The following is a 13,772-nucleotide window of genomic DNA, read 5'->3' on the forward strand; positions in this document are numbered from 1 at the left end:
AAGCTGTGGGATTTCTTCGGGTGTAGACAAGAGGACTGTGTCTCTTCACAGAGTGGGTGAGATGCTGAGTGTGAGGGGGTTAAGATCCAGTTTACAGAGGCTGAGGGCTGGCAGCAGGTAGAAATCCCATTTGATACAGGATGGCCCACCACGAGCCACAGATTTTGTCAAGATTCACCTGAGCCCAGACAAGAGGACACGAAAGATGGAAAATTCACCTAAACCAGCCCTGAGCTGGTGACACTTCACAGACACACAAGGCTGAAAGTTTGATTAAAGGTTAACAATTCCAGAAGGAAATATTAAAAAAAAAAAAAGTTAAAACTCCTTTGCTGTTTCTTTCTTTCTTTTTTTTTTTTCTTTTTTTTTTTTTTTTTTTTAATTGTGAGAGGAGAGTGAAAAGAAAGGCCACATGAAGGGGAGTGAACTCCATAATGGGGTTTGGAGCAGCCTGGGATAGTGGAAGTTGTCCCTTCCCATGGCATGGGTGGGATGAGACAACCTAAAAATATCACTTACAACCCAAATTATTCTATGCTTCAATGATATCATAAATTCCCACTCTGCCAAGAAGCAGATTCCTGGAAAGAACCTTTTATAGGAAAAATTAGTTGAATATCTATTTGTTATACCAATGAATTTCTGGATTACAAGGGTTTCTTATATTTATAGGGAGAAAACATACAGTTACTGGGCTTGTCCCCTGGGAGAGCCCCTGCAGCTCAGATCCCACAGAACTTCCACTCCACAGCTTTCCAGGGCAGCAGGGGATGGAAAGGCCACTGCTTCTGCACTCAATTTCAATAAGGAAGTGGTATAAAAATGGGGGAATTGTCAAAAAGGAGACAAAGGTTGCAGCTAAAAGAGTTAAATGCTTGCAAATAGATTCTTTGCAAGCACCTGGGGAGGTGTTTAAGGCCACTAAGAGGGAGACTCAGGGAAAAGTGATGACAGGTATTAAAAAAAAAAAAAAAGGCCTGAGAAAGAACAAAAAGGAAAAGGTCACAGCAGAACAGTGGGATAAGTGAGATTGTTAGAAATAAAAAGATGAAATTGTGGCCAAACATGGAAAATAGAAAAGATAATAAACTGGGCCTGACAAAGTATAAAACAGAATAAGGCAGCTCAGCAGAGAATTGCAGGAAGAGTTTGAAAAGCATGAGGAAACCTCTTCAAATCAGTCTTTTTTTTCTTTTTCCAAGCACATTGGGAATGTGAGGCCTGACAAAGAGCCTGGTCAGGGAAATAAAGTTAATTAAAGCTCAGGCCACTCCACAGGAGCTGAATGAAATATTTGCATTGGCTCTTACCTGGCCAGAAAGAGAGGCCTTGATGCTGAACCCTCCTTTGTGGGGACTCATCAAAGGGCTTGTCTTAAATATAAAAGCAGTGGAAGAGAAGAAAAAGCAGCAACAAATCAGCAGCACCCTGATCTTTCCCCTCAAAAAAAAAAAAAAAAAAAAGTCTGAAGGGAATTCAGGGAATTCAAGGATGAAACAGCCACTTCTGACTGCAGTGTGTGATCTATGCAGCCTGGAGAAGAGTGGGATCCAGGGAGAGCTCAGAGCCCCTTCCAGGGCTTAAAGGGGCTCCAGGAGAGCTGGAGAGGGACTTGGGACAAGGGATGGAGGGACAGGACACAGGGAATGGCTTCCCACTGCCAGAGGGCAGGGATAGATGGGATATTGGGAAGGAATTGTTGGCTGTGAGGGTGGTGAGGCCCCGGCACAGGTTGGCCAGAGAAGCTGCGGCTACCCCTGGATCCCTGGAAGTGTCCAAGGCCAGGTTGGACAGGGCTTGGAGCAACATGGGACAGTGGAAAGTGTCCTGCCCATGGCAGGGGGTGGAACTGAATGATCTTTAAGGTCCCTTTCCAACCAAACCATTCCATGATTCCGTGATCTGTTGCTCAAGAAGGCTTTGCTGTGTGAAGATAGAAGATAGTAGTTTGATAAGGAAAAACATCTTAAAGTGTCCTATGGGATTGCAAACCAGGTTTTTACCAGTTTTAAATACAATAACAAGGGAAGGGAAACAGGAAATCAGGAAAATCCTGTCCTAAAACCAAAGGACAGGGCCCAGCACTTTGAGGCTGAGGTGAAGGAGAGGGGATTAAGAGGAGCGTTGTGGGCGGAATCACTGGTGGAGCTACAGCAGGAAATTTGATCATTAAAAAAATCTGGAAAAGGGATGGGAGGGAATGGAAAGATGCGTTGTTGAGAGTAATAAAGGTGATGGCTGAAGAAGGACCTGGCTTGGGTTTGGGGGTGTGATTCCTACCCTGGCTGGTGAAATCCAGGTGGATGTTGTAAGGAAAAATCCGAGTAATTTTCTATGTGGAGTGAATGGCTCCAAGTGGGTTATTTGATTGTAGAGACTGGGAATGCAGGAGCGAGAGAGAACACGGAGCATCAACAGCATCACACTGAGTTGTTTGCTAAACCTTGGGAGTTCCAGACAGACATTTTGGGGCTCTTTACTTGCTCTCCTTTTTATTTATTTTTTTTTTCTTTTAAATTTTCCCATGTGTTTGCTGTTCCCATGACAGTGAATATCCCTGTGAAAGGAGAAGGAAGAGCTGGAGGCACCTTGTGACCACTCAGGGAGTGGAACCTGGGATCTGCTGAGCCTTCAGCCTCCATCTCACCGAGGAAGGATCAGATGGAAACAGCCCTGCTGAGCCTATTTTTTTTTTTTTCCTGTTCACACAAACTGCACTCATCAGGAAGGTCCCAATGTTTAAAAAGAGGCAGTGCAGGCTCTGCCCTGCTCCCTGCTCCCTGTCTGTGGCTGTGTGTGGGTGGCAGTGACAGGGAAGCAGAAGGGCACATTAACAGGAATCACTGGGCCAGACGTTTCCATTCCTCTCTCTCCCGGGCCAGATGCACTGAATGTCACCACAAGCAAAGACACATCCTTAAAATGTATAGCACCAGGCAATATGGGAATTCCAGATTTGTGAGGAAAGAGGGTTTTTTGGTGTTTTTCTTTTTTTTTTTTTGTTTGGTTGGTTTTTTTTTTGTTTGTTTGTTTGTTTGGTTTTTTGCTGCTCTGTGTGGCTTTTTCTTTAAAAATGTTTCTTTTGAAGTTTTATTTCACTGAAAATAAGATATAGAGGAAAACAGAAGGGGAAAAAACAATCTTACAACCAGAATCCAATCAATTGTCATGAAATCCTGGAATGGTTTGGGTTGGAAGGATCTTAAAGCTCATCCCATTCCCACCCTTGCCATGGGCAGGGACATCTTCTACTATGCCTGGTTGCTCCAAGCCCTGTCCAGCCTGGCCTTGGAGACTTCCAGGGATCCAGGCACAGCCACAGCTTCTCTGGGCACCCTGTGCCATTGCCTGCAACTTCTAGAAGCAGGACTCAGCAAAGCGCCCTTTCTTTTGGAGCTGCAATTTGTGGGGCTGCTTTAATTGAGATTCATCACATCTCAGGTACCTGGTGCGATTTTTGGGGGTGTCCTGTGCAGGGCCAGAAGTTGGACTGAGTAATACTGTGGGCCCCACCCAGCCCAGGATAGCCTGTGATGTTATGAACATTTCTCAAGTTACTCTGTTTATGTCAGATAGGAAAGACAAAGAAGTTTTGGGTTTGTATTTTTTTTCCCCAAATACACGTCCTTTCCAGATGTAGAACACTGTGAAAGTTTGACATGAGAGGAATGAGTAAATGACTGCTTTAAAGTGATGAAGTGTTAGCTGAAATCCCACAGCAATTCAGGGTCACTTCATTATTCTATTCCTGCACTTGTTCCATTGCTCTGCACAACTCCCTGACAGGACGGGACAGCCAGGGGGGTCGGGCTCTGCTCCCAGGGAACAGGGACAGGATGAGAGGGAACAGCCTCAAGCTGTGCTAGGGGAGCTTTAGATTGGATATTGGGACAAATTCTTCACCAAAGGGCCGTCCAGCCCTGGCACAGCTGCCCAGGGCTGTGGTGGAGACCCCATCCCTGCAGGGATTTAAAAGCTGTGTGCATGTGGCACTTGGGGCCACTGTGGTGGAGACCCCATCCCTGCAGGGATTTAAAAGCTGTGTGCATGTGGCACTTGGGGGCACGGGTCACTGGTGGCCTTGGCCGAGCTGGGCGATCCTTGGACTGGATGATCTCAGAGGGCTTTCCCAACCCAAACAATTCTGTGATTCTATTGATGTCAATAAACATGACAGTATCTCTGCTTTCTCATTGGAAATTATGGGGTTTCTTTTCCAGATTTATTTGGACCCTTGTGAACCCCAGGTTTTAAGGTTTTTTTCTTTTAATTTTATGTTTTACCACTTTTTTCTTTTTTCTTTTTTTTCTTTACTTGCTGAATTCTGTGATCAAAGAAAATGTATTAGAAGGAAAATACAAGTGATGACTGAGGGAGATCCCTCTGCTAAAATTTCTGCAGTGACTTCAGGGCACCAAGGCACAAAAACCATTCAGATACGTGGGCTCAAACACACCAAATCCAGTCCTGGATCAGTGACACAGACAACATCCTGAAAGGGATTGTTAACAGTGCCCTGATTCTACAATTCTGAAATTCCTCCAGAGTTGGTGAGAAGGGATTTTGGCAACACCAAAACCACTGGGAGGTCAGAGCTGCTGCTGCTGCCAGAGATGTGCCACATTCCCCAAACTGTGTCTTTTTTAGGAACAACCAAGTGGGAAACCCAAACTGTTGGTTTTCAGCCCCTTTCCTCACCTGCTGTAGAGATCTTGGTTCTGTGTTTCTTCCACCTTTCCCAGTATCCATTTCCTATCCAAGACCAGCAGAGGTGCCTGGAAATTGGCTTTATTCCATGTATTTGGTGGAGGACAAGGAGATGGGATCTGCCCTGTGGCCAGTGAGGGTTAATCCCATTTTCAGGAGCTTCCTGAGCACCTTCTGGTCATCCCTGGGTGGTCTCTCCATGCTCCCTTTATGGTGCCTCTATTTACATTTTTCCCTCTCACCAATCCCTGCTTTATTTCATCATGTTTCCTCACAATTCTTGGGTTTCTCCAACCTCTGTCTCTTTTTTCCCCTTCTAAATGAGGAAGATGCTGAAGAGAGTTTGAGACCTTGTCCCCATCCTTCCCTCTCATTCCCTAGCCCTGGTCACAACACTTCTGCCAGGATCTCCAATGAACACTGATTTTTTTGAGCCCCAGGACTGAACCAGGGCTCCTCCCGCACATGGGATTTGTTGTGAGGCTCAGTGGGGAAAGGGACAGCCAGAGGGGTGTTGTTCCAACCACATCTTTGTCACCCAGCACTGCCTGAATTCCCTGTGGAAGACAGAGGGGGAAACTCCACCTCTTTAACACTTTCTCTATGAAATTTGTGGAAAAGAACAATGAGGCGTGATGCCAACAGGTCTTTGTGTCTGGGGTGGGGAACCTGTCCTAATGCTTTAAATGGGATCATGAGCACACAACAAGTGATATCTAGTTTTTTTTCTTTGTTTTATTTGTTAAGAGGAGGGGATGGCAATGGGTTCAGACAGCTGGGAATCTGCTCCCACAGCCACCGTGGTGCCTCCTCTTCCCCAGGTGCTCCCTCTTCAGCTCTTATTTCCCCTTCCAGGCAGTTGGGATGCAGCACGAGTACTTGCAGTCGGCAGAGGTGTATTTCAAATCCATCACGCGACATTTCGGGGAGCAGTACCCCATAGGAGCACAGGTCTTCCTGACCTTCCCATAGCCTGGAAGAGGAGAGGGAGAGTGCTTGTTTCTCATTTCTGTTCCCCATTTCCCCATCTTTGTTCCCGTTTCCCCATTTCCCCACCTCTGTTCCCCATTTCCCCATCTCTGCTCCCCATTTCCATGCCCTCCCACCCCCTCCCAGTCACAGTGGACAGCAGGATCAGACCTTGTCCATAGGGATGTCCTGCTCCATTCCCTCACATGTCCAGCACTCCTTCCCAAGCCCAACCCCAAAGCTGGAAGGGACCTTGAAGGGCCCAGAGCAGCTCCCTGTGCACCTCCATCCCCTTCTGGTGGCCACTGGATGACCCTGGTGCACTTAGGCAAAGATGAGAGAGCATCTCAAAACACCCCAAAACCAAAACTCATAAAGATGTTCCTCAGAACAAGGCTTCACCAAGTGCCAGGCACCAGGGTGAGAAGCTGCTGGCCTGAAATAGCTGGGAAATTAGTTCCAAAGTGAAGGAATATTGGAATGGGAACCTTTCTGAGCCCCAAATCTCCCTTTCAGTCAGTGAAGAGAGAGGTGAGAACCAGACCAGAAGGGATGTCTGAGGAAAGTTCCAGAAGGCTGAAGTATCTGAAAAAGACATCCAGCACTCACTTGGTGCTTCATGATTAACACAATTACACCAGGGCCCAGCTCACCTTAACTTAGGTGTCAAAAACATCCAAAACATCCTAAATGCACCTCTTGGAGTACTTTAAAGTGATTTTTTTTTTTTTTTGGCAAAGACTCATTTGCATACAAATAGATCCCCACATAAGACAAGCTGGGGTAACCAAATCATGTCACAGAATCACAGAATCCTAAAATCACAGAATCACAAAATCATAGTCATGAAATCATAGAATCATGAAATCATAGTCATGAAATCAGAGAATCATGAAATCACAGAATCATGAAATCACAGAGCCATCGAGTGGCTTGGGTTGGTTGGAGACACAGATGAACACCCAAAGGATTTGGGACATTTATGTGGGTGGGCACCAAAGCCACAGCTCTGAAGCCAGCAGGGCCCATGTTTCCTCCAGCTGTCTGCAGCTCAGACTGACCCTCCTCATCCAGCTTTTCCCCCTTATCCAGCTCCCATTCCCACGCAATTCCCCCTCTTACCTGGGGCAGCCAGGGAAACCAGGAGGAAGGCAACAAGGACAAGGTAGAGGAACCTCATGGCTGAAGAGGAGCTGGGATTTCGGCGAGGCTGGAGCAGAAGGGTCCGAGGGAGCCGGTGCTGGGCGCTCTGAGTGCCACAGCTGGGGATCCTCGGATTTATAGGGCAGAGAGGAGGGTCTGGGGGAGGTCCTGCTGCTCATGGCTCACTGCACAGCACGGCCACCGGCCCCTCCACCCTGCTGGCAAAAGTCTGCTCTCCCCAGACCTGCTATCAGCCCCCGCTTCAAAGGGAAACCGCAGAGTGTGACAGGAGCGGCCGGGGAGCAGATGGAACAGATGTCCTGGGGCAGAGGGACCTCGCAGGGAACAAGATCAGTATCACAGGCCTTTCCCAACCTTTGGCAGGGATGCTGCAGGGCTGGGATGTGGCCAGGATGCACGGACAGCTCTGCCTCTGTTGTCTAGAGCTGTCCCCACACGGGCTGGACATGCTGAGACGACCCGGTGTCCGTGTGTCACCCTCTTGGGAGCCACGACTGCAAACCCCTCTGGTAAATTCAGCAAACACCACATTCCCTGCAGCCTGATCTGTTGTCCCCTCTGCCTCTGAAGGGCAGGAGCCCTGGAGCTGAGAGCTTTCTCCCGGGAAGATCTGACCACTTGCAGACACTTTGATCAGCCCCTCTCCTTCCAAACCTCCGGACAGCTCCGGGGGCTCGAGTGTGTTCAGTTTCTGGGTTGGACATGGCCTGATCCCGGCTGTCAGGGGTGCTCTGATGCCAACAGAAAGTTATCCAGAGCAGGGAAATGAGAACTGACTGCAAGGAGTCTGGAGGCAGAAGGATCTCAGCACTGAGTGGCAGCTTCAGCAGATGGCAAATGAGACTGGCTTAGTGATGGCAAACTGATTTTCATTTTCCAGGAATGAGACAGTCCCAAAGAGCACTCAGGAAAAAAACCCCAGTGCCCAGAAGCAGGAAAACTGAGTGCTTGGGTTTTCTGGAATGTGTGCTGATAGAAATTGGGGTGGTTTGTGAGTGCTGTTGTTAGTTTTGAGGGTGCTTCATGCTGCAAACTGTGCTGGTGTCCCTCTCTCTGCACATGCAGAGCAAGAAAAGAGGTACAAAGGATGGTAGGGAGGATGGTGACAGCTGGGGATTTATTCCCAAGACAGTAATTAGACTGGGAACTTCCACTGTAGAGGGAGAGGAGTATGTGGGAATGTGTGACAGCACTGTCAAAGAAGTGTCCTGAAAAAGAGAGAACTCTGATTTTCCTTTTCCATAGCCAGGGAATCAGATGACACACGGGAGTTTGATGCACTTGAACAAAGGAACTGCCCACAGTGGTGCAACTCACTGTGCCACTGACAGCATGAGAGGAAACAGCCTCAAACTGCACCAGGGGACGTTTAGGTTGGATATTAAGAAAGATTTGTTCACCAAAATGGTGCCCAGGGAAGTGCTGGAGTCCTCATCCCTGGAGGGATTGAAAAGTCGTGTGCATGTGGCACTTGGGGACATGGGTCAGTGGTGGCCTTGGCAGCGCTGGGGGAATGGTTGGACTTGGTGACCTCAGAGGGCTTTTCCAGCCTTAATGATTCCATGGCTGCCATAGATATTGTGGAACAGGGAGTTGTAAATGTCTTCAGAAGGTAACTAGGGCAGCCAATCTGACTTTGAAGATTGCTCTGCTCTGAGCAGCTGGGCAGGCTGGACCAGGTGATCTCCAGAGCTCCCTCCCACCCTTTGTTATTCTGTGCTTCCATGAAACCCAAAAAATCCCCTGAGGGGCATTCAGCACAATAACATTCATCCACATCCAGCTCAACAGCCCCACATAGCGGGCTGCTGGAATGGGGTGGGTTTCCAGTCTAATGCTGCTCTGTGTGGCTGTGCTCTCCCACCCTTCTAAGCATCAGCTGTTTGTCACTGTCACACTGAGGACACCTGGCTGGATGGGGACCTGCTACACAGACAGCAACAGAGCTGGGAAGGGGCTGGAGCACCAGGAGGGGCCGAGGGAGCTGGGGAAGGGGCTCAGCCTGGAGAAAAGGAGGCTCAGGGGGGCCCTTCTGGCTCTGCACAACTCCTGACAGGAGGGGACAGCCAGGGGGGATCAGGCTCTGCTCCCAGGGAACATGGACAAGACAGGAGGACAGCTTGTGCCAGAGAGGTTTAAACTTGATATTGGGAGCAATTTCCTCACCAGCCCTGGCACAGCTGCCCTGGGCAGTGGTGGAGTCCCCATCCTTGGAGGGATTTAAAAGCCGTGTGGATGTGGCACTTGGGGACATGGGTCAGTGGTGGCCTTGGCAGTGCTGGGGGATGTTTGGACTTGATCTTAGTTAGAGATCTTTTGACTCTGTGACTCCATGGCATGGTTTACACTTCTGTTGCTGTTTCTTAACAACCAGCTGTCCTGGCACAAGGAGCTGCCTCTCCCTGTTGGTAAATTTTTAGCACAACCCTGGCCATGCTTTTTTCTGAGGCCGTTTTACATGTTTGCAAACACAATTCCCACTGACCTCCTGTGTCTCCAGAAGACAGGCCTGACTTCCAGTGGGACTGGGACCTGGTCATCCTACTTGGAGTGGAAGAGATTTACTCTTGTGGATGTCAGCAGGGTGTGACCACTGACATCAGGGCCAGGGAGCGGGACGTGGAACTGTTCAGCTGCCAACAAAGCTGCACCCTGAAAATAGTGTGTTATCAAAAATGCATGGAACCACGGTGTCCAAGGAATGCCACAAAGGTGCTCCAAGGGCTGGAGCCCCTCTGCTCTGGAGCCAGGCTGGGAGAGCTGGGGGTGTTCACCTGGAGAAGAAAAGGATCCAGGGAGACCTGAGAGCCCCTTCCAGAGCCTAAAGGGGCTCCAGGAGAGCTGGAGAGGGACTTGGGACAAGGGATGGAGGGGCAGGACAAGGGGAAACGTCTCAAAGCTGAAGGAGGAAAGATTTAGATGGGATATTGGGAAGGAATTCTTGGCTGTGAGGGTGGTGAGGCCCTGGCACAGGTTGCCCAGAGAAGCTGTGGCTGTGCTTGGATTCCTGGAAGTGTCCAAGGCCATGTTGGATGGGTCTTGGATCACCCTGGGATAGTGGAAGGTGTCCCATGGCAGGGGGTAGGAACAGGATGAGGTCTAAGTTCCTTCCAAACCAAGCCATTCTCTGATTCGGTGCTCACAATGTCAATTCTTCCAGATTTTTGTTATAGATCATTTTTTTGGTCCTGTAACCCTCTCTGCCCTGAGCTCTCTCCAACTATTCCACTTCCCCTTGAAGCCTGGTCCTCTTGGCAGCAAACAGCACCACCTGGAATTCTAATTCAGAATAATAAATGAATTAACTGACGTGCCTGACACGTGATAAACCTGGTGGTTATTTTTATAGGAAGAACAATTCCTGCCTTTCCAGAAGAGAACAGGATGACGTTGTCCCAGTGTGTGCACCTTGGTGCCCACTGCAGCCCCACATCTTTCCTTCAGAATCCCTGAATTTCCAGGTGTTGCTTATTCCAGCTTCTCCACCAACTGTTCTGTCTTTTCCAAAAAAACAAAAGCCAATCCCCAGTGCCCTCCAGAACAGAGCAGCCCCTTTCAGCCTATTTGCAAATTCAGGAAGGAGGAGCTTTATTCCATTATGGAATTTTTTAATGGAGACCTTGGATAAGGACTTAGAACAGCCTTCTGAGATGTCCTACCATCACCATGACAACTGGAAATTTATTAACTTCTGCTCATAAACCATTTTTTCCTTCATTTTCTTTAGGCTGTGATCAATACCGGAAAAAAAAAAAAAAAAACAAAAAAAAACAAACTCAAAATTAAGACAAAACACCCAGAAAAATGAATGTGATCAAAATGTTGTAGAGAATCACGTTTGGGAGAGGCCTTTGAGGATCCTCAGTGCCAGAGCACTGGTCAGGGTTGGATGCTCCATAAAACCGCTGGGGAATGGATCTGATACCCCATTGTGCCTGTGCCTTGCAGACAGCACCCAGAGCTTATCAGGAGCCATCCCAGGCTGAATTCCAGCTGCCCTGGCAGCAGCTGTGCTGTGGGCAGCCCCGGCTGGCACTGCTGGAGCACGGCCGTGCCCAACAGCCGGATCTGGAGAGCGGGAATGGCCCCACGTGCCCGTGGAGCACGGGCCTGGCTGCCAGGTGCCTTTGTGAGAGGGCCCAGCGGGGCAGGGTGACACTGCACAGCCTGAAGAGCAAACAACAGCCCTCTTGAGATGGCTTGAGTCGTCTCCAGGCACAAATGTTTCTGGTTTTTGTTGTTTCATGGGCATTGTTCCATGCTCCCGGCACAGCAAGAGCTCCCCTGGCCTTGCAGCCATTAGATTGGATATTGGGGGAAATTCCTTCACTGAAAGGGTCAATGGCACTGGAATGGGCTGCCCAAGGAAGTGGGAAAATCACCATCCCTGGAAGGGTTCAAAAAAAAGCATATAAAGGTGGTGTTTATGGATGTGGGTCCGTGGTGGCCTCAGCAGTGCTGGGGAATGGGTGGACTCGATGGCCTTAGAGGGATTTTCCATCTTCAGTGATTCCATTTTCTACACTGCTCTGCTTTTCCCTCATTTTCCTCCATGCCCACCCTGGCAACACAGCAGCTGCGGAGCTGGAGAGGATGGAGAGACGTGCAAGGACAAAATTAGGAATTGTCACCTCCAGAGTCACCTTATTGTGACACTCCGCAATGAGACATCCTTGAACACAAACTCCAGTGGCCAGAAACTCCCCGGGAAGCTGGAGAAAGTCTCTTCCCACCCTCTCCCCTGTCACTCCTTTATCCCCTTTCAAGATTTCTCTATTCCTTCTCTTTATTTTATGCCTCTATCCAGCAATTGTCCATATCCAATTTTTGTAACTACACATTAATACCCTCGCAGCTTCCTTCTTCATTCTTTGCTTTTTCCTTTTTCTTTCCACTTTATATTTTTCTGTTCTCCATGACCACTACAGGGAACTAACCCTGCTCATTTCTGCTGTTGACCATTCATAACCTTTTAGAAGGAATAATTCCATTTACTGGAATTCTGAAGGAAAATTAATCATTACACTGATCATTACACTGCTACTGAGCAGTGAGGCTTTTTCTTTCTTCTTGACAAGAAACTGGGTGGGTTTTTTTTTTTTAAGGTGCAGAGTTTATTTTGTAGATATTGAATGTGTTTGTTCCTAGAAATGTTCAGCAGGGAATCCTTCATTCTAGCTCTTCACGTCCGAATTCAAACAAACACCAACCAATCGTTGCTGGTGTTGTTTCTTCTTTTCTGGATTCATCTTTTCTGGATGCAAAACCAACAGCTAAAATCTCCTCCTCTGAGTTAAGGCACAAGGAGCAGGAAGGATGAGTCTGGATCAGATGAGAAACACCCAAAAAAAGAACCCAGTACTGGGAGATGCTGAAGCCTTTTGCTCCACGGGAGGAAGAGCAGAGCTGGAGAAAATACAGCAGAGGAGGGGAAGGATCTTCTGTGTTCCTTCACAAAAAAAAAAAAAAATTACTGTATTTTTGAATGGGATATGATCCAGCCTTGATGGAATTTGGGGCTTTTTAATCCCAGAAATTCCAGAAGCATTTTCCCCCAGGCAGATCTGTGGCTTTGCACAGATGTTTTCATCAGGCTCATTTCTTTCCCTGGCACACACAGTGACCTCTGTGGTCCTTGTGGCATTGGCATGAGCTGAACCCTGCACCAGAAGATGAAATATTTTCAAATATGTCAGCAATAAATGTCTAGACCTTTCTCCTGATGTAAATCTGGGATTATTTTCCCTCATTTGTCACCTTGCAACTGTGGTGCCCCAGGGACCTCCCTTTCCCACTGCTCTTGGTTCGTTCAATGCAGAAAAGGGAAACACAAAGGGGTGAATTGCTCAGACAGGGAAACAGCAAAGGAACTGTGATCTCTTTACTCTCCTCTGGCTCTTTCCAGATAAAGATTTGAAGCCAAGTCCTTGGCATGTCTCTCAGGTGAGCTCTGTGCAGTGCAGAAGGAAGGTGGCCCAAACACGGCCTGCTTTGGCCATCCCCATGGGATTAAACTGCTCCCAGCTTCCAAAACAGTGGCTTTCTACCCAAATACTGGGTGTGGTCTTTGGTCTGTGGCCAGTCCAGAATTTGCATTTGGTATCTGGTGAACCTGCTGGTTGTCCTGGGGCATAGTGGCTCGTGGGGTTGTGCCAACCCTTTGGGAACATGGCACGGATTAAACCAGAGGGTGGGCACTCCCTAGGGCAGCTCCAGATTACAGCAGCTCTCAGGATTACAGGGAGAAAGAGGAAGAAATGGAATCAGAACTCCTGGAGTTCAGAAGCTGTGGAGCTGCATTTGTGGTGAAAATTTTCCCCGGTGAGAAATATCCAGTCATGAGCTGAAAATCTCCAGGCAGTGAAGATATCACCACATCTATTATTATTGAATCCCACTTTTAATAATGAAGTTTCTTTATAGAATCATAGAATGGAATTATAGAATGGTTTGGGTTGGAAGGGACCTTATAGGACATCTAGTCCAACCCCCTGCCAGTGCAGGGATACCTTCCACTATCCCAGGTTGCTCAGAGCCCTGTCCAACCTGGCCTTGGACACTCCCAGGAATCCAGGGGCAGCCACCGCTTCTCTGGGCAACCTGTGTCAGGGTCTCACCATGCTCACAGGGAAGAACTTTTCCTAACTTCCAGTCCAAAGCTACTTTCTTTCAGTTTAAGCCATTCCCTTTTGTCCTGTCACTCTGGACTCCTGTAAATTGTACCTCTCCACAGTCCCTGTAGGCTCCTGTCAGACACTGGGAGGGCGCCCAGGTGCTGGGCTTGGTGGTGGACACGTGGGGCTGGGTCAATGGTTGGACTCAATTATCTTAAGGGGCTTTTTTTAACCTTAATGGTTCTGTGATTCCATTAAAAAAAAAAAAAAAAGGCACAGGACTGCAACAGCAGCTCTGCTTTATGTCTGATCTTACAG

This window comes from Anomalospiza imberbis, chromosome 3 (genome assembly GCF_031753505.1).
Source record: "Anomalospiza imberbis isolate Cuckoo-Finch-1a 21T00152 chromosome 3, ASM3175350v1, whole genome shotgun sequence".
NCBI lineage: Eukaryota > Metazoa > Chordata > Aves > Passeriformes > Viduidae > Anomalospiza > Anomalospiza imberbis.